At 36.8% G+C, this 24,768-nt stretch overlaps 1 long non-coding RNA gene across 1 annotated transcript in view; it reads right to left on the bottom strand.

Annotated features, from left to right (window-relative positions):
• Positions 1-1,941: 1,941 nt before the first annotated feature.
• The window catches only part of LOC137862027 (uncharacterized), a 68,607-nt gene continuing 45,780 nt past the window's right edge, over positions 1,942-24,768 (bottom strand). The window contains exon 4 of the long non-coding RNA XR_011100019.1: positions 1,942-4,929. This is a non-coding gene — a long non-coding RNA (uncharacterized lncRNA). The remainder of the gene's footprint in view (positions 4,930-24,768) is intronic.

The following is a 24,768-nucleotide window of genomic DNA, read 5'->3' on the forward strand; positions in this document are numbered from 1 at the left end:
GTAGAAGGAGCAATTGACTCAACTTCTGTTATTATTAGTCAGACCACTTATGCCCCTGCTGCTGAAGAAAAGTTCATAAACTCAGGTTTAACCAAGATGGATGAACTATAATATGCTTATCAGAAGTTACCTACTGTTTTATCTTTCATTACACATTTTCAGCTTCTCATTTTTCCGTTGCCATACAAGGATGTGAATGAAGGTAGCCAAATTGATCACGTCAAATTGCATCCCCACTTATATAAAAATGTATTGTATCACCATACAAGAAAAACAATTCTCATGCCAATTTATCATCACTGTTCCTATCATCTGCATGGGTTTCTGCAAGTGTCTTTATCAAAAAGGTTTAAAATGGCTCTTTTGGCATCAACTAGAGAACTAAATTCTCTCAGAAGCGCATTTCTGATGACAGATTTTTAACTACTGGCTCTTCCAGTAAAGATGCAGCAATAAAACAGATTTCTTTCCAGCACATGATCTCCACTGGAAAAAACCTTCCAAGCATATAGTTTCTCTAATGTTTGACAGTCATTCCTGCATCATAACCTAGAGTGAAATGTACTGTAATGTAATATACACATACCTGAGACAGTTTTAAACTCTTGAGTCTGAGGGTCAATTGCAGTTTAGCAGTGTCAGCAGAGAATTCAGTGTGCATTGTGAAACCTGTGTGAGGATCTAGGTTCATACTTTGAACAATATTCCTGTCCTGAGTTCTGTATTGCTCCTTAGGTCATCCACAGGGATCCTAGCTCAAGTATAAACAAGCTATACACCTACAGCAGCATCTGCAATATAGATATGTTAAATTCCAGATAAAGAGAAAACATTGTCTTGAACCCCATTACTAGATCTTGTTGTATCACATTAGGAAGCTATTCAAGAGAGAGCAGCAGATGCAATTAGTCAGTATTATTCATTTAATAAACTGTCCCTTAACTGTTAATCTTTGGCAGAACGGTGATTCGCCAACCAATAAAACATTTTTTAAGGCTATTCCACCAATACTACTGTACTCTTTGTAATGCACATCTTTAAAAATCCATTTGTTTCATTATGGTGTCCCCCTAGTGAAAAAAGCAATAATACTAAAAGGGTTTTTGTATTGGTACTTATCTTAAACTACTACATATTTTGCTGAATGAATGGGTAGAGATTTGGATGTGACTTTGAAAATTAGTTTTAATAAATTGTCAGTCCCTCAATTCAGTGAAATGTTTGCCAGAGATGAGTATTTGCTATCATCAGTACTTGCACCGCATCTCAAGGGCAGAATTAAAACATACTTCTAACTCAAACAGACATAAATTGCAGGAAGAATCCTTTCAAAAATAAAGGGCTGAAGGCCGTGTCATAAAATGCCTCCACTACTTCTCTGTTTTTCATCTTTCTGGCAAGGTGAGTGTTCTGACAAATAATCTTTTGAGAGCAGCCAGGAATGCAAAAGAGATTATTAAAATGGAGAGAGACATCATGACATTACTGTTATTAGCTGATGCAGTTTAACTGGGTAGATGCCCAGCCTCACACTATGTTTAAGAATAATGGAGCTCCCAGAATACTTTGTCCTTTTCTTACTACAAGAAGAATTGAATACATGGCTTTCTGAAACATTAGCTCAGAGAAAGTTACCAAATCATGTTATATGCCTAGCTTTTTATCTGGTACTTTAAAGATCAGGTTAAGTCAGGTGTCAGTGAATTACAATGTTAAACAGTGTATACATGACTCTTTCTTTGTTAGAAACAACTGGATGCTCATTATTTGTGAGGCTCCACAAAGTACAGCTTCTAGACAGCTAGCATATATTTTACTTTATTCACTAATTATTTGCACAGAGCTGTTCCAGCCCAGATCATTTGCTTTTAACTATTAGAAGGTGGCAAAGCTGGCTCCTGTCAGGTATTGATTTCAGTGATTCTTAACTATTCTCAGGATATAGTTGTAGTTCTGACACTTTCTTTTCATTTCCTGCTTATTGTCCCAGCAATTTTAACCCTGGCAGACATCATTCCAGCATAGCTCATCCCACTTTAATGTTTCACAAAAACAGTTTTATTTTGGTTATTCATACAACTTGTCCAGTTAGTAGCTTACATATGTGAGACTTTTCAATATGCTATGATGCCCTTAACATACTTTTGTTCAATGAAAATTTTGGATTTGCCCTTTACCCTTGGCTTTAATTTGGAATAACTTGAAAATTATCACTGTTAACAGGATTCAGCTTTCACTAATATTGTTATGACTACAGAAATCTCAGGATTTACACAGGTTCTTCAATGATTCTTTACAATGATTCTTTAATGGAACCCAATAAAATATTTGTGCAGATACGCTTTTTGTTAGCTTTGTCATTCTAATGACGACTGCACTGATATGCGCAACCAGAGACCCAAATGGTTATTCACAGAGAGTCACTTCCCTTTAAAATGAAATGTTGAGGACAAAGCCATCTGATAATCTGGTGTGCTATAGTCTTGGAACTGGTGAGTAGCTCCAGAATAGAAGTGGAAACAGATTCTTTTCTGGATTTTTTTTTCTTTTTTGCCGCAGGTACAAGTGGATGCTGGCCCTGGTAGTATCAAAAAGAATTTTCTGGGACCTCTGAAAAGTAACATGACTACAGATAGAATCAGTCCTGCCATACAACAGTGAGACAGACCACACTGCTAGGTTTATTTTCAGTGACTTATATCCACTCAGGTAGGCTCTGCTATCAGCACCTCACAGCTCCATTTTTTCTCTCCCCGAAGAGATATTTCCTCTTTTACCTCAGTAGCAAAGTGCCAGTACACTGAACAATGTCTGTTCTTCGCAGAAATGTTACAAGAAGTATGTACGTATTCTCAAATATTTGTCTAATACTTGAGTAATGTTTTCATTCCTTCATATCAGGAATGACATCCCACCCTGAATAAAGACACCAGCAGGTTTACAGCTGTATGGGTGTAGCTGTAACACTCCAGCCTTAGGACTATCAATATAATGAACGACTTCGCCAAGGAAATGTCACTGGTGATGTCCAAGAGCACTGATACTTCATAAAGGGAGAGCTTCTACTTTCAGGCACATCCATTTGCCACAGTGCACTTTCATGCCAGCGCTCAGCCTCTTTGCCAGATGAACATCTGAAGAGCTCTTGGGTTTTTCACACTTGTATTTTGTACACACTCTTCAATCTAATTTCATGTAGCATATGCAGTTCTACAAACTTCTAATTCATATCATGAATTACAATGTTTAAAAGCATTTATTTTCTTGCAGATCCATATCAGTTTAGTTCTATTTGTAAAATTGTCATAAATGCCAGGTTGAATAAGCTTCTGCAGGGGTACTTTCACTCCAGGGAATCTCCTTCCACTTTGAAGAGGCTCTCCATATGTCATCCTTTGTGGAGAGGCAGCACAAACCCTGGGCCTTTTCTAAGCATACTCCATATCTCATGTGGTGCACTAACCTTGAACTAGCCTTTTGCACAAATTCATCCCAGTGAAGGTGCCATTCAGACTGACAGCAGAGCCAGAAGTGAAATATAAACAAGTAACATCTCATTTTACATATAAATAAGATACACACTAGCACAGTGTGTTTCTTAAACTAGCTTTTTAAAATGTGAATTTCTTGTTTGTTTTTAGAATTATCTAACAACAATTTCTTTTTATTATTGACAGAGTGCTTACTTTTAGAGAAAGATAATTTGATACAAAAGCAAATAGGAAAATGGCTTGTGAGACTGTATTATTGTCTGTGAAGCTCCAGAACACAAAGTAACAAGAAGGAACTGTTTTAATTTGCAAAGAATTCCTTGAGTGATTACTTTGTTTTCCTGCAATTTAGACCTGCCAGCTTGGAAATGGCTATTTAAAGGTTTGTGGGGGTTGTCAGCATCATTTTAGAACTGCATAGTTTTATATTAGTGGAAGGTGCTTTCACAGTCAGCTTGTATCTTCACTATTTAAATCTCCTAGTTTTACTAGGCAACACACACACCTTGGGATATATTTTCCACTTGGCTGAGGCTTGAAATCCTTTTCTGGTGGCATAAGTTCCCTGGTAAAATGTGTGCCTATTAAATAAATTGCACCCACAGTTCAATGAATGGTGCAAAAATGTATATCCCTGAAGGTTTAAATAATAAAAAAAAAAACCTTTAAATACCTAGCTAGCTTATTGCTTTTGAAATTCATTCGGCTTCCCTGATGGATCACATTTTGACAAAATGGACTTTTTCATGCATATTTTTTAATTTTATTTTGCCAAAGTCCCATTTTCGACTGAAAACATATAAAGGGAAAACGTTCAAACTAGCTCTAGCTAGAACATTGTAATCAGAATGATAAGGCCAGCAGTCTGTTAATATAACCTCTAAGGACTAAATTTATTGGTGATGTTATGGGCTGAATTTAACACACCAAAAATGTAAGTCAGTATGATTAATATCTGTGGAGAAAGGATGTTTCTCATAAAGGTAAAATGGCATGCCTGTGTGAGGTGGATCCCATGGATTTCTGATGAACTGGAGGCTTTTTATTTATAAAATAGCCTCTATGAATATTCCTGTTTCATTTGTTTTTAATGGATGATGAGACACCTCAGAAATCTTTCCATGCAAAAATTTCTACATTGCCTGGGAACATTTTCACAGCCTTTGGCTGAAGGAACAGATTCCAAAACTTTTGGAGTCCATAGGCATATGAGCTTCCTGAATTATTCCAAGAAATCAGATTTCCTCAATATATTCATCCTCAGAATTTATTCGTTTAATTACTGGGTCAGCCATCCCTCTGTCCCACGTACAAAGAAGGATGTCTTGTTATCCGTATGCTTGTTTTCCAATGAAGTCACAGGTCTCCACTTCGTATAAATAATGCTATGGAACCATTTAGATGGCTAGAGAGAATGTGTAAATTATATCATGGTTACCTATAATACAACAAAATGAGTATTGTTATAAAAATAAATTGTAGCCATTGTGTCCTACTAAAGCCATAACAGAAGAGAATTAACATCAATGGGAACCATAATTTACACATGCCAGAGTTTTCTGAGTTAGACGACTTTAATTCTCTGGCATGTAACACTGTCTGAAATGACTTTTGGTCATTTTCTTATGACTAATTTCTGTCATTGACACTTCCACTGGATGTCCTAAAAGAATGTCCTAAAAGAATGCCATGATGCATTTATGTTCTTATAGATTGGCTACTGTCAAAAATATCATACCCATAAAATACTATAACACATGATTTTATCTTCAGCTCTGAAATTAACACAAGTCCAGAGGATTTCTCAAACCTGGTCTTGTGTTGGCCATATTGAATTACAGATGGTAATCCTATGTTATGTGACTGCACATCTCTGTGTGTGCTAGCCTGAGATTTTACGATACAGATGGCACCGGAACTGAGCCTGAAAACATAATATGTTTTAAACACAAACCTTCAGAGATGATCTCCTGTCATTGGATATAGTTGAGAATGCACGCTTGATACCTGGCATTAGTTAAAAACAGCAGAAAAGCTAACAAAGCTGGTAAACATTTGGCTTCTGAGATAGCATGTCAGCCCAGAAATAATATCGTGAAAATAGTTAGACACACAGGCAACTTTCCTTCAAGGCTCTCATTTACCAAAAGAAGGGTGGAGAAGAGCCTGCACTAGCTCTTTACAAGAGGCTTAGGTTTAGCCCATTTGATGGAGAGGACCTTGTAGCCAGAACGGATTCCCATCATTTCATCATTTGCATCTCCGAATGTTCATACACAATACACCAATACACTGCTTGCTGGCACATAACTCAAAAGCAAATAAATATTGGAAGGTAGAAACTCATGTCCTGGTTGTGCTACAATGATGAGTTTGTTGTTTATTTTAGATTTTTAGATAAATTCAGAACATAAAATGCAACTTCTCTGTAAAATTGTTGCTTACACTTCTTTTTTGTTTGTTTTTTGAACTAGGCTTAATCAGACTGAGTTTGGACTCAGATGGAAGTGAAATACACAGTACAAAGTTTTCCAGGCAGATCTATTCCTAAAAAATCTTTACCACATTTTACTGTAGCTGCTCTAGACATAATCCCTTGTCCAAAGGGAAGGTCAAAATTTTATTCCACTGGGCTGTTAAAAGTGAAAAATAGTAAACAATGTGAGATAGACAAATAAAAAAACTAATAATACCCACTCAATGAAAAGTAGTAATCTAAATGGCTTGACACCAGTCACTATTGCTATATGGGTTTCAGTAAAACAAGAATATTGAATGTCATGTTGCCCAGCACTGCACTGCACTTGAGTCTGGTCACAGTAACAAAATATCAGAGCTACTAAAATAAATCCAGGCCAGAGAGGGGTTGAAACACAAGAAACTAGCCATTTGTTTTGCTTGTTTTGGCAGTAGATTGCTGTAATGCCTTGTACTGTCATCATCAGACACTGGACTAACATCTGTAGTGAATGCACCAGAAGAACAAGGAAAATGGGACCTTGCATATTGTTGTAAAGAGATCAGTTCTGGACTTGCCACAATGCCAGCCCCAATGAAAAAGGTGATCACCTACAGTTCCTAGGAGCACACCGAGGGAGAACAAAGACAAGGGACAGAGGAGGTCCATTAACTCCAATTAATGTAATAAACCTCCCCTGAATTGCGTTCAATTTTAAGTCTAAGCGTGTATTATTTTCCCTTATCAGTCTTTCCTTCAAGCCATTAGAAGGAGTCTGAGTCTTTCTTTCCCCACAAATGGAGATTCTACACAAATGTGGTCCCACAGCGGGAAACTATACAGTATAGTATGAAAGAACCTTTTATCAAACTTAAAAGGATTAATGCATTTCTTTCAGCAAAAGCTCTGCATGTCTCCCAACTCAAGCAGTTTATAAAAGGACCAGGATTTTTGTTTAAAATGCAGGTAAAGCCCAATTATCCGACGTGAAATCTCAAGCTGTTTGTTTGGGATCCAAATTTTTCATGGGAGAAGCAGCCCTTTCAGCACTACATGCTGGAATACCAGTGCATGTATTTGTGGACAATGAGCCACAAGAAGAGGAAGATTTAAGCGTTTAACATCTTGGGCTTAGTACTGTTTTCAGTTTGGGGGCCAGGGTAGCTCAACTGCAACAAAGCACCATGTCCAACAGAGCCTGTCATGATTTCAATTTTCATAACGAAAAGATTTGAACAGTTCTCCTTAGAAATTCTTTTAACAGCCATTTTTTCGCTGTGCTTTTTAGAGCAGTAAAATGAAAATTAGTATTGATTTCTTGTCATTGTCACAGAACCACAACCCACAAAAGCATTAGGTGCTACAATGGTGGACATCACAGATCTGAATAGCTAGGCATTCAAGCTCTAACAAATCCTTTTAGGATTGTTATAGGAGTTACCTCCCCAGTTGCACTCGCTGTTCCTCAGCCAGTGTTTACCACTCCCCCAGCAGAAGGAAATGTATGCCCAGCCACCAGCCATTACAATGCAAAGTCTGACATTTTAGCATAAATCCACCTTTATGGCTGTACAAACGAAGTGCTCTGACTCAGGAGTTTTGGTGATGGTTTAACAATACTGTTTGCTTCACCTTTCAAAACTGAAGGAGTCCCTTAAAATAGAAGCAAATATATACCTTCTGCTCAGAGGAGTTCCCAGGCCATTGTACTAGCTTAAACTTCCAGTGAATGTAATATTCTGAATAACATATTGATGTTTTTTAACTTGGCTCTTAATAAAATTGAGGATTATATCACAATTGCATTAGAGAATTATAAGGATAAAGAAGTGTAACCAGAGAGTTAAAATCCTGCATTGACATTGAATCTAAAATTAAAAACAAACAAGACAAATTGTAGCCTGAACAGACTCCTACATAATTTGGAATTTCAATGCATTACTTCACTGTTAATCAAAGATGCCTTTCTTTTAACCTTAACTATTTGAATATCTCTCCTGCCTGAATGTCAATTTGAGCCAACAGTGAAGGTCAATGAAAGTGCCTTGCCATTCACACCGTGTCCTTTATCAACACGTTGTACTTGTTGGGAGTCAGACAAATGAAACACTGAACAACATCAGCAAAACCTTCGTTCTTTAAATCACAGGATTTTTTTTTTTTTTCAATATTTCAATTAAATGTAGAGCTTGTTGACAGACTCCATAAACTACAGACACCTTGGTAAGTGTCAGAGGGAGGTGGGGAGCTGTGAGATGCCATTATGTATAACTAAGCCAGAGGCCTGTGACATGACTAAAAAGCAGACCTATTGTCTTCATAATGGAATAAAGCATATTTGCCATCAAGAGGCATTTCATCAGTAAAGAAAATGAAAATAATGATGCAGATATTTGGACAGTAAACTTCAAATACATAGGCAAAAAGCACTTATTGCCAGTATTCCAACAGATGAGTATTACATTTCCACCAATGTCTATAAGATTTGATAATGCTCAGCAGTTGTGAATATCAGCCAACAATTGTGAATGTCAACCATGATACAGAGTACAAGAAGAGCCCAAGAGATGGTTCTGCTGCTCTCTGCCTTTTTTTTGCAATGGTATGTGGGGATAACACAGGTGCTGAAGATGGGTGATACTTCTCTTCAGGGGAATGTGACAAGGGGATATTCCTACTGGACTCAAGGGCAACACTAAGAGTTTCTGGACATTTTAAGACCGAACCAGAGAGCCATAGCACAGTGATTATGTACAGTCAGTTTAGCTACTGTAAACTATGTTTCATGATTTTAATGGTGTCCCTGGGACACTGCTGCTTAAAATATGCTTATAATTTACATTATACATACCAGGAGACCAGATGCTTAGACACTCTCTTACAGTGATGGTTATACTACGTTAAAACAAGTGGAAGACATTCAGTATCTTTCTGAAAGGCATTCAGCAACTAACATCACTGAGCCCAAAAACAGTTCTGGATGCTCACCAGCTAGGATTTCAGAAGTGGTGAATGGAAATCACTTCGCACTTCCCTTTGCCTTTTCAAAATCCTAGATTTCACAAGCAATGGCAGCATAAATCCAATTAAAAAACAAAAACAAAAACAAACAAAAAAAAACACAAAACAACAACAACAAAAACACCAGACAGTCCAGCAGAATGAGACAAAACATGGTTTTGGTCTGTCTATGATTGATACACTTATCTTTAAAATCTTTCTGGATCCAAACACGTTGATGGATCGCTCTATGTTTAGATATGCTTTCACTGTGATTTTGCCATCTGCCATGGCCATATAAGGAAACCTGAGAAAAATTGATACTAAAAATTGTGAAAAGATCTAATTATGGTACCTGGTTCTGCTGCATTTGTAAACTATAAAAAAACGGGAACAAGCACACTCAAATTTGAAAATCTTATCTGCAGAAAAGGCTTTTATACAGTGAGATCCTGTTTTAATTAAACCAACCTCCTCTGGTCCTGAACAGTCTGCATTCAAGGCCTCTTGGAAGAAGCATTTAGTCAATTAACTATTTTATTAACCAATTGATTTTTCCTGTTAGCCCTTAACTTCTTTGTACCTGTTCGGAATCGTTATGAAAGCTGAATAAATTGGTTTCTTTCATCTCTAAAAGGCAACAATAAATAATAAAACAGGTTGAACAAGTTTTCAGTGGGGAACCCAAATACGAATAAAAATACCTGCCGTGTATCATATAATATAAAATACTAACTGCTAGGAGCAGCACAGTATTTCAATAAATCACATTGTCACACTGACCTTTATTGATATACTGTTTCTCAACTTAAAGGATTGGCCCTGCTGCTTTAGAAGATCTTTTGCTGTGAAGGGCCTGCAGATGCATCACATAACAAAAAGATTATTTGCCCACCATAGGGCTGTCTAAGTCTGTATGCTGAGCAGAAGTGAAAAAAAAAATAATAATAAAAAAAAAAAACAACAAAACCAAAGTCTTTTAGGGACTGTTTAAATTTAGAGATTTATATAGAATCACAGGAGAACAAACAGGCATTCCTGAAAGAAGTACAAAATGTGATTTATACTATCATCTACTACAAAGTTAAGAAAAAAAAAAAAGAGAGAGAATGAAGAAAAGCTCTTTCCTTTCTAGTAGATAATAGACTGCTTAATTTTATGTAATGTCCTACTGTTACAGTGTTGCAACTATGACAGTATAGTATTATAAAATGAAATTCACTGCACTGTCTGAAACTCAGCAGATTTATTGCTTATTTGTACCGAAGTCTGAAATGAAAGACCAGGGAGGTGTTCAAAGGACACCTTTGTGCTGCAACAGAAGAGAACTCAGTAAAAAAACAAAACAAAACAAAACAAAACACCCATGTGTTCCCCTCTAAAGAACTATTCCCTGTTTAAACAAAAATGGCAGAAACAATTTGATTCAGATCCGGAATATAAATGAATTCATACTGCCTATCTGTGGAGATATCCAAATGGTACAGATTCATTCATACACAGCCAAGAGCTGTAGAATTTTTTCAGTCATATGCAGAAAACTTCTGCAGAGATTAGTGAAAAGTTCATACAACCAAATGTTCCTCATGATGTTACTACTGCCTTAAATGATAAAGATCTCCCACAAACTTTTGTTTCTGTTGATTTTAAATTTGGCTCACGTGGGTTTGGATACAATTCTGACTCAAGATGCAGATGCCCAGTGAGGAAGGAAGTTCTATTGCTTTGTAGAGTGAAACAAAAAATATATGATTTGGGAGTCTCTTCCTTTTCCAGAAGCAACAGCTATTCATCTCTCTAATGTGGCTCTGTAATGGAAATAGTGCTGAAGTATATTTAAGGAACAGTTGACTGACTTCTCAGTAATTTTATTCACTGGACTAAGAACCACAAAGATACTTTAGAGACCTCGCCTTGCATAATTCCTTGAGTTGTGACTGTTTTTTTTTCCCCATGTTGCAGGTGGTCTTGCAGAGAATAGGTATATGGTAGGGACTGGCAGGTATTTCTGTATCTGATACTAGCATTCATAAGTTAACTTTGAAGAGCATCTGTAGTGACGGATTTTTTTTTTCCTTCTTCCTCAAAATCAAAAGTTTCACTAAAATTCCATACAGAAGTACCCAAGGCTGGGCTGAGTTTCAGGTGACACATGGTTGTATTACCTGTCCTTTCTTTTCCCTCTGACAGCTTATAATCTGCACTGCTCCTTCTTGGCACAGCTGTGTATGCAACCTCCTACTTCTTCTTCAGACTGTTCAGCCGTTCCACTCATCCAGCATTCTCCTACTCCACCTTTCCCCACTCTGCTATCTCTGTCTGTTTCTCTAGTAAAATTCTACCACTTGCTGCTTTCCTTGCACCTCTTCACCTGAGCCTCCCTAGTCCAGTTCATCCCATACAACTGCCACAGCACTTAATTCGCTGCCCAGCTGAGACTACTGCCAATCATCACCACCTTCTTTCTTATTTCCAATCTCCTCTTCACTGACCATAATTTTCACACAGGAGTTTAGAATGATTCCTTTGGGGTCAGAGACAGCAAGCACCGCATTTAAATACAAAATTAAAATGCAACCATATGGCGCAATCAGATCAAAATTAAGCAAACTGTGCCAGGGTAATGCCTCTGCTTTCCCAGAATGTGCCACCACTGATGCAGACATGCCATTCCTTTGTTGGCAATGTTTGCATTGGGTGGTAACACACTGAAGAGCTGAAAGCAGTAGATTTGTTGACATTTTTGGATATACCTGTCATGCACCCTGCCTTCCTGGCCCCAGAACTCTATAGGAGAAACAGGGCATAATAAAGTTGATTGATTTGTGTTTGTCACTCACCCAAGTGCCTTTCATTTCAGTGTCCCTCAATCTTGCTTTTTCATTTTCATTTGGAGCCACTGAAATCTCACCTTCCAGAGAATCCAAGCTGTTGGACTTGTCATCTGGTTCAAAATGTCTGCACAGCATGAACAAAATTTACTGTCCTCTGTGCAAACTGTTTTGGTGGCTCTAATAGAAAACACAGCAATCTCTCTTTTATGCTCTGCTAGGAAACAATCTGCTTTTTTTTTTTTTTTTTTTTTTTTCCCCACAAGGAGAAAAAGTTTTTGATAGAAATTTTGCTGATGCTATATAAAACAGAAAATCCTCAAAAAAAACAGCATGCAGCCAATGGTATATACAGTGAATTTGAATAATTGAATGTTCTTACTATAGTTTCCCCTTAGATTTAAAATCTTGGTTAAAATAAAACTTTACTGTTAAATTGTCAAGGCTAAAATGTGGCAAAGTAATTATATTACATGACTCATGAAACACTGTGTTCAGTTGAAGTGTTAATGTCCTCAGTGCTAATTCGTTTTTGTGTTTTCTCATCCTGAAGTTCGTTGTCCATTGAAATGTATCAATGCTGTATCATCTAGTGTCAATTAATCTGTAAATGAATTGCATTCCTTAACAAGTCTTTGCTATTGTGATATGTTTTTTAGAAGTTTTAAGGGCCCCAAGTTTTTAAAAAGGGAAAAAGATTTATTCTCTCTCCACACCACCCCCTTTTCTTTATGGTTACAATTTTTTGTATAAACTATATGGCTTGCTGCTGTCAGCTAGAAAGGCCCCAATGGGAGACCCAAGGTCACTAGTAGCTGAAGAGAGACACTGCACAAGTAGTTAGGATGAAAGAATATCCCACTGGGGTTTTGGACTTGCAGTTTCTTGGCTCTTGTGACTTGAAATAAATGTATCATCACTGTCTGGAGCCACCAGCCATATTCTCACTCATGAAGTTAACATTACAGTCAGACTTAAACAGGTGAAGAGGATGAAAACCTTTATCATTTATTTCACATATAATGATACTTTGACTTCTCTCTGCTAGGGACAGGATGGAAATTTTCACTGGCTTCAGCAGACTCTGGAATTTCACACAAATATGTTACAAAAGCTCTCTGCTAAGCAATTTGTTGTAGACATTTAGGGATATGCAAAGGGATGCTGACTTAGCAAAGAAATCAAATTATTGTATAAACTTAACTGGTCTTAAAAAGAACAAGGTTTACTTTTAATAATCTTTGAGGAAGAATTTGTTGTCCTGGGATTATTATTTCTTCATAATTACAGAAGAGAGATACTGAAGTGAAAAGGTATCTTGTGTTTGAGGCCTTCCAACTAAGGTCTAGATTACTTTTCAGGTTTTTGATTTGCCTTGTGCTCTTTTGCATGTTGATTAAACCTTTCTATCCCCATCCTTATGACTGGGACTAAAACATGTCCGTGCTTTATTTAGATGCTACAAAAACAACACCGATGAGTGGCTACTGCAATAGCTTACAAAAAAGAGTCAAAAGAATAGAAACATATCTGCAAGAAGAAGTATACTGAATGCTTGTCACATGGGAGACTCAGAAACATCTGTGAACCGGCCACAAAGCTTCACTCTTTCAGAGTAATTTAATGAGCTCAGTCTCCCATGGCTGCACAAAAATAAATAAATAAAATAAAATAAACAAAACTCTTCACAAAACTTCTAAGTAGAATAAGCCATGCACAAAACTAAAACCCATGTCTGACCTCTTACGCTGCCCATTTGAGAATCAAATTTGGCTCGTTCACTTTAAAGCCTAAAGGTACAAAAAGAGAGAAAGGAAAAGGGACTGTAGATATCCTGTACAATTCTCTCACTTACAAAATGAAAATGTCCTCTATACCTTACTTTAACCTTTTATCTTTAACAGACATTCAGCAGGGAATATACTCAATTAAGTTTGACTTTAGCTTATTATTAATGGTATCTTGGATAAAATGATTTATCAAGCAACCCAAGAATAACTGAATTTTTGCCTCTCCAAAGTAATACAGTAGAAAGCCATCACTGAGATATGCTACTCAAACAGGACTAGACTGAAAGTCTAATGCTGTATTGAGCTGACAGGTCTTGTCCAGTGGTACAACTCTGCATGATGGATCCAGCTGGACATGAGATATCACAAGCCACACTATCATCTAGTACAATGCGAATATGAAGATTTTTCTATTGAAAAAATTGGGGTTCCTCAAAAGTTAGCTGTCAAAGTAGAAAACTGCAAAAGGTTCTTTCATGCCAATACTTAATATTCAGGAATCAACAGTCTCTCAATAAATTTATTTGTATTCACTCACTGGATCTGGAAGAAAGAATATATCAAGAAATTCTATCTGTCCTTTGGGTCCTGATGAAATGTGTGCTTTCTTAACAAAAAAAAAAAACAAACTGAAACTCTACCTGCTTCAAACAGAAATCACACATTGTCTGAAAACTCAAGGCAGCAGTCAAAAATGAGGTCCCTAGGAGAGACAGTGCACAAGGCCAGAATGCTGCAGCTTCAGAATGTTCACAATGGAAATGAACAGAACATCAAGCTCTGGTGTACACCAGAAGTGACAAAATTAAGGGCTACATTTTGTTCTCGGCCTTCATAATCATTCACAATTCATCTAAACTGAAGGTGCTTGCATATAGATGGAGGAGAAGGTAGAGATATGTGTTTTGAGGGTCTAACTTAAATGACAAAGAGCAGGAATTAGTTTCTTTCTATAATTTTTTACTGGTAAAAATTTTATACCGGTAAATTTTTTTTTGCCAGTATAACTGCTGGTAAATTGGGTTGGGATGTCTGCTCTCTAAAATCATGCTTTTTTTTTTTTTTTTTCATTGGTTTACTAAAGATCTCATGGGAGGCTTGACTTTGTCCATTTCTGTCTCTCCTTTAAAAATTGAGAGCTGAAACAGTAAAGCATAGCTTCAGTGAATTTGTTTCTAATTTTGTTTTGGCATTTAGCCACAGCATTTCTTTCTCTTCTTCGCAGTTGCGAAACAGCTGTATGTTACCCATATACGTCACTAATTAGACAGAAAACCACAGATAACCAGACCTTTGATCTTCCCTCTGTTCAAAGCACCAGCAACACACCCTTCAGTGCTTAGATCATTATAGAAAGATCACTGGGAAGATGAGAAGATTAAAATAAAGTATTGCAATGTAAACATATTCCTTCCTGTCAGAAACCCAGCTCTGCTAGTAAACTGAGAATGCCCCAGGAGAGCAGCAGCAACTGAGAGAACACTGCCCACTCTCTAGAGAGTAATTCTTTCTGTCAAGTGCTCTCTTGACTAAAGAGCATGGCTGTCACGATAAATCACCTCACAGAAAAAGACAGTTCATAGACTGAGATACTCTGACCTCAGATTGCTCGATCAGGCATAGGCTGCAGGTCCTGTGACACTCGTGCATTGTGGAGGAGAATAAAAGTATTCATTTGGAGAGCATCTGATGGCACACAAGGCTTGTAGTGGACATGGCCCTTTGTCATTCCCGTTCTAAGAAATATTACACAGAGAGGGGATGTGGGACAGGAGGTCAGGCTGTACATCCTTCTCACATGTGATATATGCATCTACTCACAAGTAGATACAACCACGTGAATTTTATCTGTTGCTGACAGTGACTTCCAGTTTGCCCATGGGGTAATCTCTAAGGAGACACTCTGATTTTCATCTCCAGAATGCAACACTTAGAGAAGCTGGTATCTGCCTCTGAGTGCATCACTTGTTAAAACCTTTCCTCAAAGTAAAGAACCTAAGCTGTAGGAAAGATTTCTGTATGAACTGTGGATACACACTGAACATAGTTAAGTATAACACAGGACCTTCTGAGGCTGAGTGACAAAAGTTGTAACCAATCACTCAGTCTAAAGTGCCAAGAACACTAATGTTTTATACCTGGAAATTTTAGCTCAAACATAGTTCCTGCAATTCATAAAATCATGGAAGAAGGGAGTTTGGAAGGGACCTCTAGTGCTTGTTTAGTCCACCCACGACCCCCAGAGCAGTGAGAAAGTGTGAACTACAGCAAGTTGCTCAGGACCACGTCCACTTGAGTTTTCAGTATCTCCAAGGACTCAGATTCCACAGCCACTCGCCCTGGCTGACCTGTTCCAGTGTTCGATCACAATTTAATCACGGTCTACACAGTTCAGAGCAACTACCCTCCTTACTTCATTTTCTGTCCCTGCCTTTGTTTTCATGTTCTGCCAGATCAATATAAACCTCATTTGGGCTCTGTGCATTCAGCCTCTGTTCCTAGAAGTCAAGGAACTGTTTTCCTGCGATTTCCTTTTGCTTGTAAGGCTGTACACCTTTGGCAAACACTGGATGGGCCTCTACACAGAGGCTATATACTGTATCCTTTAATTTATCCAGACCTTAAAATAGAAATATTTGATGAACGTGCTCTGAAGCAAAGCACTGGGAGACCACGCTGAATGTACTTCATTTAAAAATATATGCATACATACACACACAGGAAGAACACAAGAAAAATATTCAGTGCATACATCAATCATACATACATTCAACCTCATTTGCACAAGTAGACCCAATAAGCTCAGAGGATTATCTAGGTTTGTAAAGTTATGACACAAAAAAGTATTTGCAAGACTGAAGGATTTGCAAGATTGAAGGCAGAACTTTGTGATTATAATGTTCAGACCATCACTCCAAGCTATTTCATTCTTTATGGTGGGGAGTTTTTCTTCCTTTCTTGTTACTCACAACAGCCAAAAGTTTAGAGTTGCTGGGGATAATTTCTTTATTATCCAGTTTATTCTGCCCATTTAAGTCAGGCTTCCTTCTCACCTAACTTTTATTGTCCCGAGTTAGCTTAACTGTTTAATATCTTTAGAGGAATGCATACAAAATCACTACAGAAAATTACATCTGACAAATCAGCAAAATATTTTTGCATCTTCAGGTTTCTGAATAGCTTCACTGTATCATCCCATGATTATCTGTCCAAATTCTATTAGTGAGTTTTTAGGGCAGTGGGAATTCCAGGACCAACAATTCATTTCACATGGCTTCAATAGCCATCAGATGGTTGGGATTATCCTCTGTTCTGTGCTGAACTTGGTTAAAATTTGAAATGATGAATAAGAGCTATAAATCCTTGCACTTTCCTTGACCATTCCATTCATTTAAAAAAGAAAAAAAAATCAGTTGAGCAACGATGTATGTTGCCACAGTACTCTATCTATCAGACATTTGACTCTGCTCTCAACTGTAAAGATAGACTAATATCAATCTTCTTCCTGTCAGCAGCTCAAGCAGATGATTCTAATGCATCCACTTTCATTCACAGAAGTCAGCACTACATTTGTTAATTCTCATAAATATGCTTTCATTTTCTGAATTCCGATATGCTTATTCTACGTGAAATATCCCTGAAGGACTTCAGAGAATCAAAATTTGACTAAGATCAAAGGTCTGGCAGACATTCAAGTTAAGTCTGATTTAAAATGACAAACTGTAGACCATCAGCCTTGGCTGTGACTACAGCCCTTTAGGACATTGAAGGGGCTTCAGACACAAATCCCACTCATGCTTTGATCATTTAGTAAACTTCTGTATACAAGTAAATAAACTGTATCACAGAAGATTCATATAAATATTTAATTTTACATACTAATAGGCAATAGGACTTCTATGCCAGACACTATCACAGGAAGTAACCTTCTAATATCAGTCTTGTAAGCACTGGTCTTGGACATGAATATCCCTTGTGGATTGTATTTTAGACTTCTGCCTAAAGCACACAAGCACTACAAAATAAAGCAGCAAGATAAACCATATGCAACAGATACGTTTGGTTTCTCCTGAAGATTACTAGATGCTGAGCTACTGGAACTGTAATAAGTGTCTCAAATGTAACTGAACAACATTACTTTACACCTGCTAAGGATCTGACTTTACACGAACTGTTACAATGCACAACTAAAATCCCCCAAAACGCACAGATACACTTTTCTAGTTAATCCAGATCATTTTAGGCTGCACAATTAAATAAGTCAATGTCAGCAGTTTGATAAAAAAAAAACTTCAAAAACATGGTGTCTTTATGGCTTTGATATTGTTGAACTGCATTTGTAAGTGAATGCTCTGGTGGTACTAGCTGAAGCAGAGTGCCTACAATAGTAAGTAGGAAAAACAGTAAGAGAGTCCATAATAATACCCCCTCACCTTCAAATGAAAATGCTTTCTCATTTAGGTAGGAAATTGGACTCAGAAACCCTAGCTAAGTATGACCTTATTCTTCTGAGTGTCTATCATTATGGATAACTATTGTATAGAAAATAATTTTAGATCTGCAGCTCTTTGTAATAAGAACTGTCTCTTCTTGTATCCATTGCTCATAAAATACCGTATAGATTTTGTGTTATATATAGCAGTACAAAATCAGTGTTCTTTCAGGGAAAAATCTATATTAGAAGAAAAATAAGTTTTTAGATACTGATGTCTAATGTAATAATTCTGTGACAATTAGCCAAAACTTACAGACCAGTCATGGAACTAATTTAAATTAGTCCCTGTTTCCTAACAGAGAACATTCAAATATTTCAGTAAGGGGTCCTTGGCTCCTGCAGTTTACCATTTCAACAGACTGTACAAATAATTTACTGTCTCTCATTTCACAACTGATTGGCAATTACAGCTATGTAGCACATTTTCACTAAGAAAATTATGTTATGGGAAGACGTATTACTCATACAGTCATAAGCAGTCACAAATTAGCCTTTGGTATTCCCTTTGTAAGTTAAAAAGAAAATCACCAATCATCTTCCTCTTTCTGAAAGCACATTTTAGGCTTGATTTTTAGCTTTAAAATGAGACTGAAACAGACAAGATACACTCTTTTAGCCAATGCTCACAAAATCTTTGCAGCCCAGCAGCATGCACTGCATTCCAGAGCAAGGGTACAACATTAAAACAGTGGGACAAGGTTTGGAGCTAGCTACTGTATCTCTTCCCCACTCCAGCTTGTATCAGATTTTCTTATCTGCATGCAAGGGCAAAGGTCTTATCTTTAATTTAGTGAGCTTAACAAAAGCAGATATGAGGGCTTGGAACAATCTTTGGAAATGTGAAGACTTACGCTCTCTTTTTTGCCTGTCTTTCTTGCACGGGTGAAATGTTGCTTGCACCTGACTGGAAATACTTTTGCTCTTTCATACTTGCACATTAGGTTCAATGAATAAGAGGTTCAGACTAGCAAATCATCATGAATCCTTTCATTTGTGAGTACTTCCTTCCCTGGAATTCAGCTCATCACACAGTTAAAAACAAAACAAAAACAACATCAACAAAAAACACACGCGCACACACAAAAAAACAACAACACCCATACACAAAAAAAAACAAACAACAGCTTTTGCGCTTACCATAAAAACAGATTCCAATTGTCCAATGCCATGATCCCCATAGGGATGTTTCTACCCATAGTAATATGAGCAACTTCAGAATTATAAATTAGAAATTATTATCAACTAGGAAAGATTTCAAATCACACTCCAGTGACACAAGCTTCCTTTGTAAGACTCACATGCTTGTTTATATAATTATAAATAATGTCTTCTAGTAGGAGAAGGCATTGTTCAATACAAGTATATTTCTTCTGTGATTTTGTGATGTATTATGTACATACTACTCCTAAGCTGCTGTTCCCTTATTATTAGCAATTTGTAAAATATAAAGCAAAACAACTGAAAATTGAGTTTTCAGCCTGTACATAATTCACAAAGAAATTTGGATCAATAGGGAAATACTTAGAGCACTTGAATATTCAGATTATGAACTGCATGTATTGGAAATGTGGTTAGCCAACTGCAAGCCTCCAGAGTTATCAATTTCAGTATGAAACATTTTATGCCCTTTTCCAAGCAATTTTAGATGAATAATAACACTGGTGGTAATCAGTCTTAAGTAGCATAAAGCTTATTTTAAAGGCAATTACACCCATCAGCACGATGTCTCCAAATATGATTCTATGAAATATCATCCATGATAACCCTGAAACTTTGCTGTGGTTATAATGATTCTTATCAGAGCACATTAATACACTGATTTTTCTCTGCCATTTTTGTCTTGTTTAGATCAGGAATATTTGCTAAGTTTGTAATGGTGCTGACTTACTCCAACTATATTGATGGCATCAATTTTTGCAAAATCAATAGCAAGTTATTTAAAATCAGCAGTTCTCATCCACTACTAGCCAGTTCTTCACATTATTTTAATGGTCAGTTAGAACTTCCTTAATTGAAAGCTTTATCTTCAAGCCCAACAGATAGCCATAAATCACAGGAATCATATAGCAGACTAGTTCAGCATCACTTATAACAGGCTCATGGGTAGCTGCCACATATTCCACCACTGCTCAACTTCCAGATGACTGACCCTTCACAGAACCCATCACCCTCCTGAGTGCCAGTGTTCTGCTGATGAGTTTAGACATGGATGTGCTTCAACTCCCAATTTAACAGACTTGTGCTTCACTGTACTCCAGTGTGGTAGCACGCAGTGACAAAAAATGGAACAGATTTGTACTGTGAAAAGTATCAGATACAGCCACATTTATGTGATGCTAAATGGTCAGAATTTCAATAAAAATTCTCTTATAAAACAAATAACCATTCTAGAAATATATATTTATATATGTATATATATCTGAAATGTATATATATTTCTCAAAATGGCTCAAACTTGGAGGAAGACCTGCCTAGGACTTCTATACTGAACTTCCCAAGGAAAGTAAGACAGCTTTTACACTCAAAAAAAGGCAGATTTTATTGGAATATAAGCTAGGAGAGCAGAAATTAGAGGGTTTATAAGTATCTCTTCCACAGTTAACTCTGTCTCTACAGATGCATCCTTGCCTCCTGTCTTTTAGCTTTGTGAATAACTTTGTGAATTGTGGGAACTCCAGCCCCATCCCATTAGCTCCCTTTTAGTTCGTCTTTGTCTTTTCTGTGACCTGGTTGCCTGTTGTCTGCTCCTCTCATTCTCTCTGCCTGACCCACAAGCTGACAAATCCTTGTTGTGACCCCTGTGGTACGTTCTCCTAACTGCCTCTCATTGGAATCTTTGGAATCCTCTCAGCCTTGAATTTGCTCAGTTGTCATTAGCATACAAGACCTCTCCTTGTCCTTCCAGCAGGCTCACTTGACCTAGCCACTGTCACTGAGGAACACAACACGAATGAGGAAAAAATGAATAAAACAGATTATCTCTAGCATTTCCACAATATATATAATCAGGTCAAGTATGAGAACTTGCAACACACCAAATCCTCCTTTGTATAGAAGTGAAGGTGAAATTGCTGCAGTAATGCCTCCTATAAAGCCTTTTCCTCTGTAGATCTCAAAACACTCCACAGTGGAAGAGAATTATTATCTCCATTTTATTTAGATGTAGTCTAACAATTAAGGTTTACTAAGATACTGGCAAAGTAAGAAAACCTTGCTTCATAGGTTTCTTTTAATGCAGTGAGATCAGACAATTTTATGAAGGTGGTCAGTATCATTACTTTAAAGCTGGGGAAGCCAGCTTAGGGACGACATGATGTGCTCAGGTCTCCTTTGACACTCAGCATCATACTACAGACTAAGATAGCATACAATGCTCAGAAGAGAAAGTAGAAGGGATCTTGACAGTAGAGAGAGCATCTCTCAAGAGCAGAATCCTTAAATTAATGTGGAGCAAACATCAAGATATATCAGACAATTTCAACGCACATGACTGTGGAAGCCCATACATTAAATATTTCAGCACAAACAATGATACGTTCAATCTTCATTACTACATCAGAGTTTCTGATTTTCAAAGCTCAGGATGAATTTAGCTAATTATCTGTTACAAAAACACACTGAAGTATTCACAACATTATGTAAAAAATACAGTAATTTGGGATTTCAGCCATTAAGGAATCTCTACCCTTAGCGACTGCTGTCATTGCGGATGGTGTGGCAGACATTTGAGCTCTATACTTGCTGAGGATAACCATAATTCCTCAGGGAAAATTTATACACTATTTAGCAACTCTAGACTTTCTGACTATGCCCAGAGGCAATTAGGCTCTTTATAATGGCATCAGGAGAATCCCAGTGAGGTTTTTTCTCCATGCTTCTCTCTTCTGTCTCTCCCTGAATCTCCTTTATCTCGCCAGTGTAGGCTAAAGAGGGAAGGTATAATCACATTAGGTCTGTGAAAATACAAATGCAACAGTCTCCTACATGGCAGACCACCCATCTTCTTCCAATAACGTTTGGCAGGATGTGATAGGAGAAGAGGGGCAAAGAGTATCCTGTGGTTAACCTGGAAACCAGTATTAAGTTTCACTTGTTCTTCAGATAGATACACGCCATACAACCCCTCAGTATTCTGATGACATAGGAGTGCCTGAACACATGTACATGTACAAGTGTACATGTGTACATGTACAAGTGCATGTACACACTGAGTACAGGACAAATGTATTTGCTTCCCTTTCTTAATGCTACCTCATTATTATTGAAAACTCCCACATATTTTATATGAAATCATAAACATGATTACCTTATGTATCTAATCCTTTTGAAGGCAATCAAGAAGCTTTCAACCTTACTAGCAGCCTCGCATAAAGAGATCACCAAGGTGAATAAGATTTCCACAGAGGCACTAGAAGTCTCTATCTTTTGCTACTTTGTGATTACATCTGCCTCAAAATCAAGGGCCTGGTCAACTCAGGATGATATCCTACTGGAGTTCAAAGACATTTTGCTGGTGCACAGACTGCAAGACTGTCGGTCACCATTATTAAATATACAACAACATGTTAAATGGAAGACTTCTGAAACTGTTACAAATGGATTTTCCCAAGAGGGCAAGAAGGAAAAGTCAGCAGCATTTTATTAGATACTGTACAGTTATGAAATATGGTTTTGTTTTTCATATTCTCTATATTTACTGCATTTGGGTGTGCAATAAGGTTTCCCTGGAACGCTTTACACTGTCACTGGTTCCCTCTCATTTCTGCTGTAATTTGTTCTCTCAAAGGCACAGGTAAGTTAAATACTTTTTGTAATGATATAATTTTCTAAAATCTCATGATTCTTATTACAGAACAAGACAAGCTGAAGCTGTGGAGGTATTCTAACACTGTAACAACACTTACTTAACTGAAACACCTGTGTTTTATAATACATACATATTTAAAGGAAGTTGATTTTTAATAGTTTAACAATCATTTACTTTGTTGTTTAAACAGTCATTTTTCAATTTCAAACAACTTTTCAAATATTACATCATGTCTTCTTGAAATTAATGATATTTAAAATACAAAAGAATACTAACATAATGAACTAGCATTATTTTTAAAGCAATGTTGAAAAACAGCATCAAGGAGTTTTAAAGATAGACTGAATGTTCTGACTGGCAGGGCACTGGGCAAGGAAAATTAGAAGCATGTTAAAAGATCCAGGGAGAGTGCATTTTTTTTTTTTTTTTTTTTTAAGCATGCACTGGAATATACTGATTAGTGCTAGATTAGTGTTGCACAGCAGCTTTCCTAAATCTGAAAGGAGAAACAGTAACAGACAGAAAAATATGTGGAAATAGAGTACAAAATAGGCCAGGTAAAAAAAAAAACAACAAAACAAAAAAAACAACAGACATTTTTATCAAAGCCATGCAGAATTCCCATGACACACTGGACAACGATACAGCAATTACTTTGATCATTGAATCACTCTCACACCTCGCTTATATCATGGCTTCAGACTTCATATGGGACAAAAACAGGAGTTTCAAGGCTCTGAAGAATTGGATGTTTTCAATATTATGCACTCCTGGAAAGAGCAGCATGTTTGGGATAGATATAGATGTAATGCATTCTTGTCAGGAGGACTTGTGTATACACACACACATACATACACATGAAAGTTAAAAATAAATAAAATAAAATCTGGTAGTCTCCATTGGCTAACAACATAGATATATTCTTGCTAAGCCACAAAATGCATTTCTGTTAAAAAAAAAAAATCTAATAATGATTTTTTCTACATATTGCATAATACCTCCTATGGTTATTTACTGATATTTCTAACATGCTGTACTCCTTATCAGAAAGAACACTACCTTGAGTATTCAGTCCAATCAAAATCTTTGAGACTGTATTGGAGTAAGTTAGACTGTCATGTTTCCTACTTACTGCTTTTCTCTTTGAAGGCAAAATGAAAGTTCAGATTACAAATAATGAACAAAATATTCTCATGAAACCTGAGTTCCATTCTTCAGATAAGGAATGAGGGCAAAATTGTTGATGTAAAAAAAAAAAAAAAAAAAAGAAAGAAAGAAAGAAAAAAGAAATCATTTCCAGTACCACGTGGAAACATTTAGAAACTGATAATGAATATGGGAAATTAAATAATATTGGCTAAATTTCTGGTGCTTTTTTGTCTCATTAGGTTGACTCAAAATTATGAATGAAGTTCTTGCCGCACTGAAATTAGCATTAGAAATCACCAGGACAAGTTGTTTACCTGAGATGTTGCTTAGTTTAGCAATATTTACAGTTAGCAGAATGAACCAGTTATGTAGCTGATGCAAGTCTACTGTCTTACTCTGTCACAAAAGCTTAAAATATGAACATTTGGTCTATTAAACTTAAGCATTTCTTCTATTGTTTTGTTAAACATATATATACATGTATTTCTAACCACAGTTTGACCTACAGACACAATTTATTTTGTCCTGAGAGCTATGTAGAGAGGTGTCTTTATTCTTTTTAAGGTGAACCGTGTTTAGTGTGATGAAATTACAAGGGTATCTAAATATAAAGTCCTTTTGGTGGCTTTTCAATGACTTCAGTGAAACTCTTCTGATAAAGCATGCTAGAAGTGACAAGTACATGAGAAGGACTTTTGGTTTACCTCCAAGACAGCACGGTCATTCATAGCCTGAAGAAGCTCCTCT

The sequence above is a fragment of the Anas acuta genome, chromosome 10 (genome assembly GCF_963932015.1).
Source record: "Anas acuta chromosome 10, bAnaAcu1.1, whole genome shotgun sequence".
In the NCBI taxonomy this organism is placed as follows: Eukaryota; Metazoa; Chordata; class Aves; order Anseriformes; family Anatidae; genus Anas; species Anas acuta.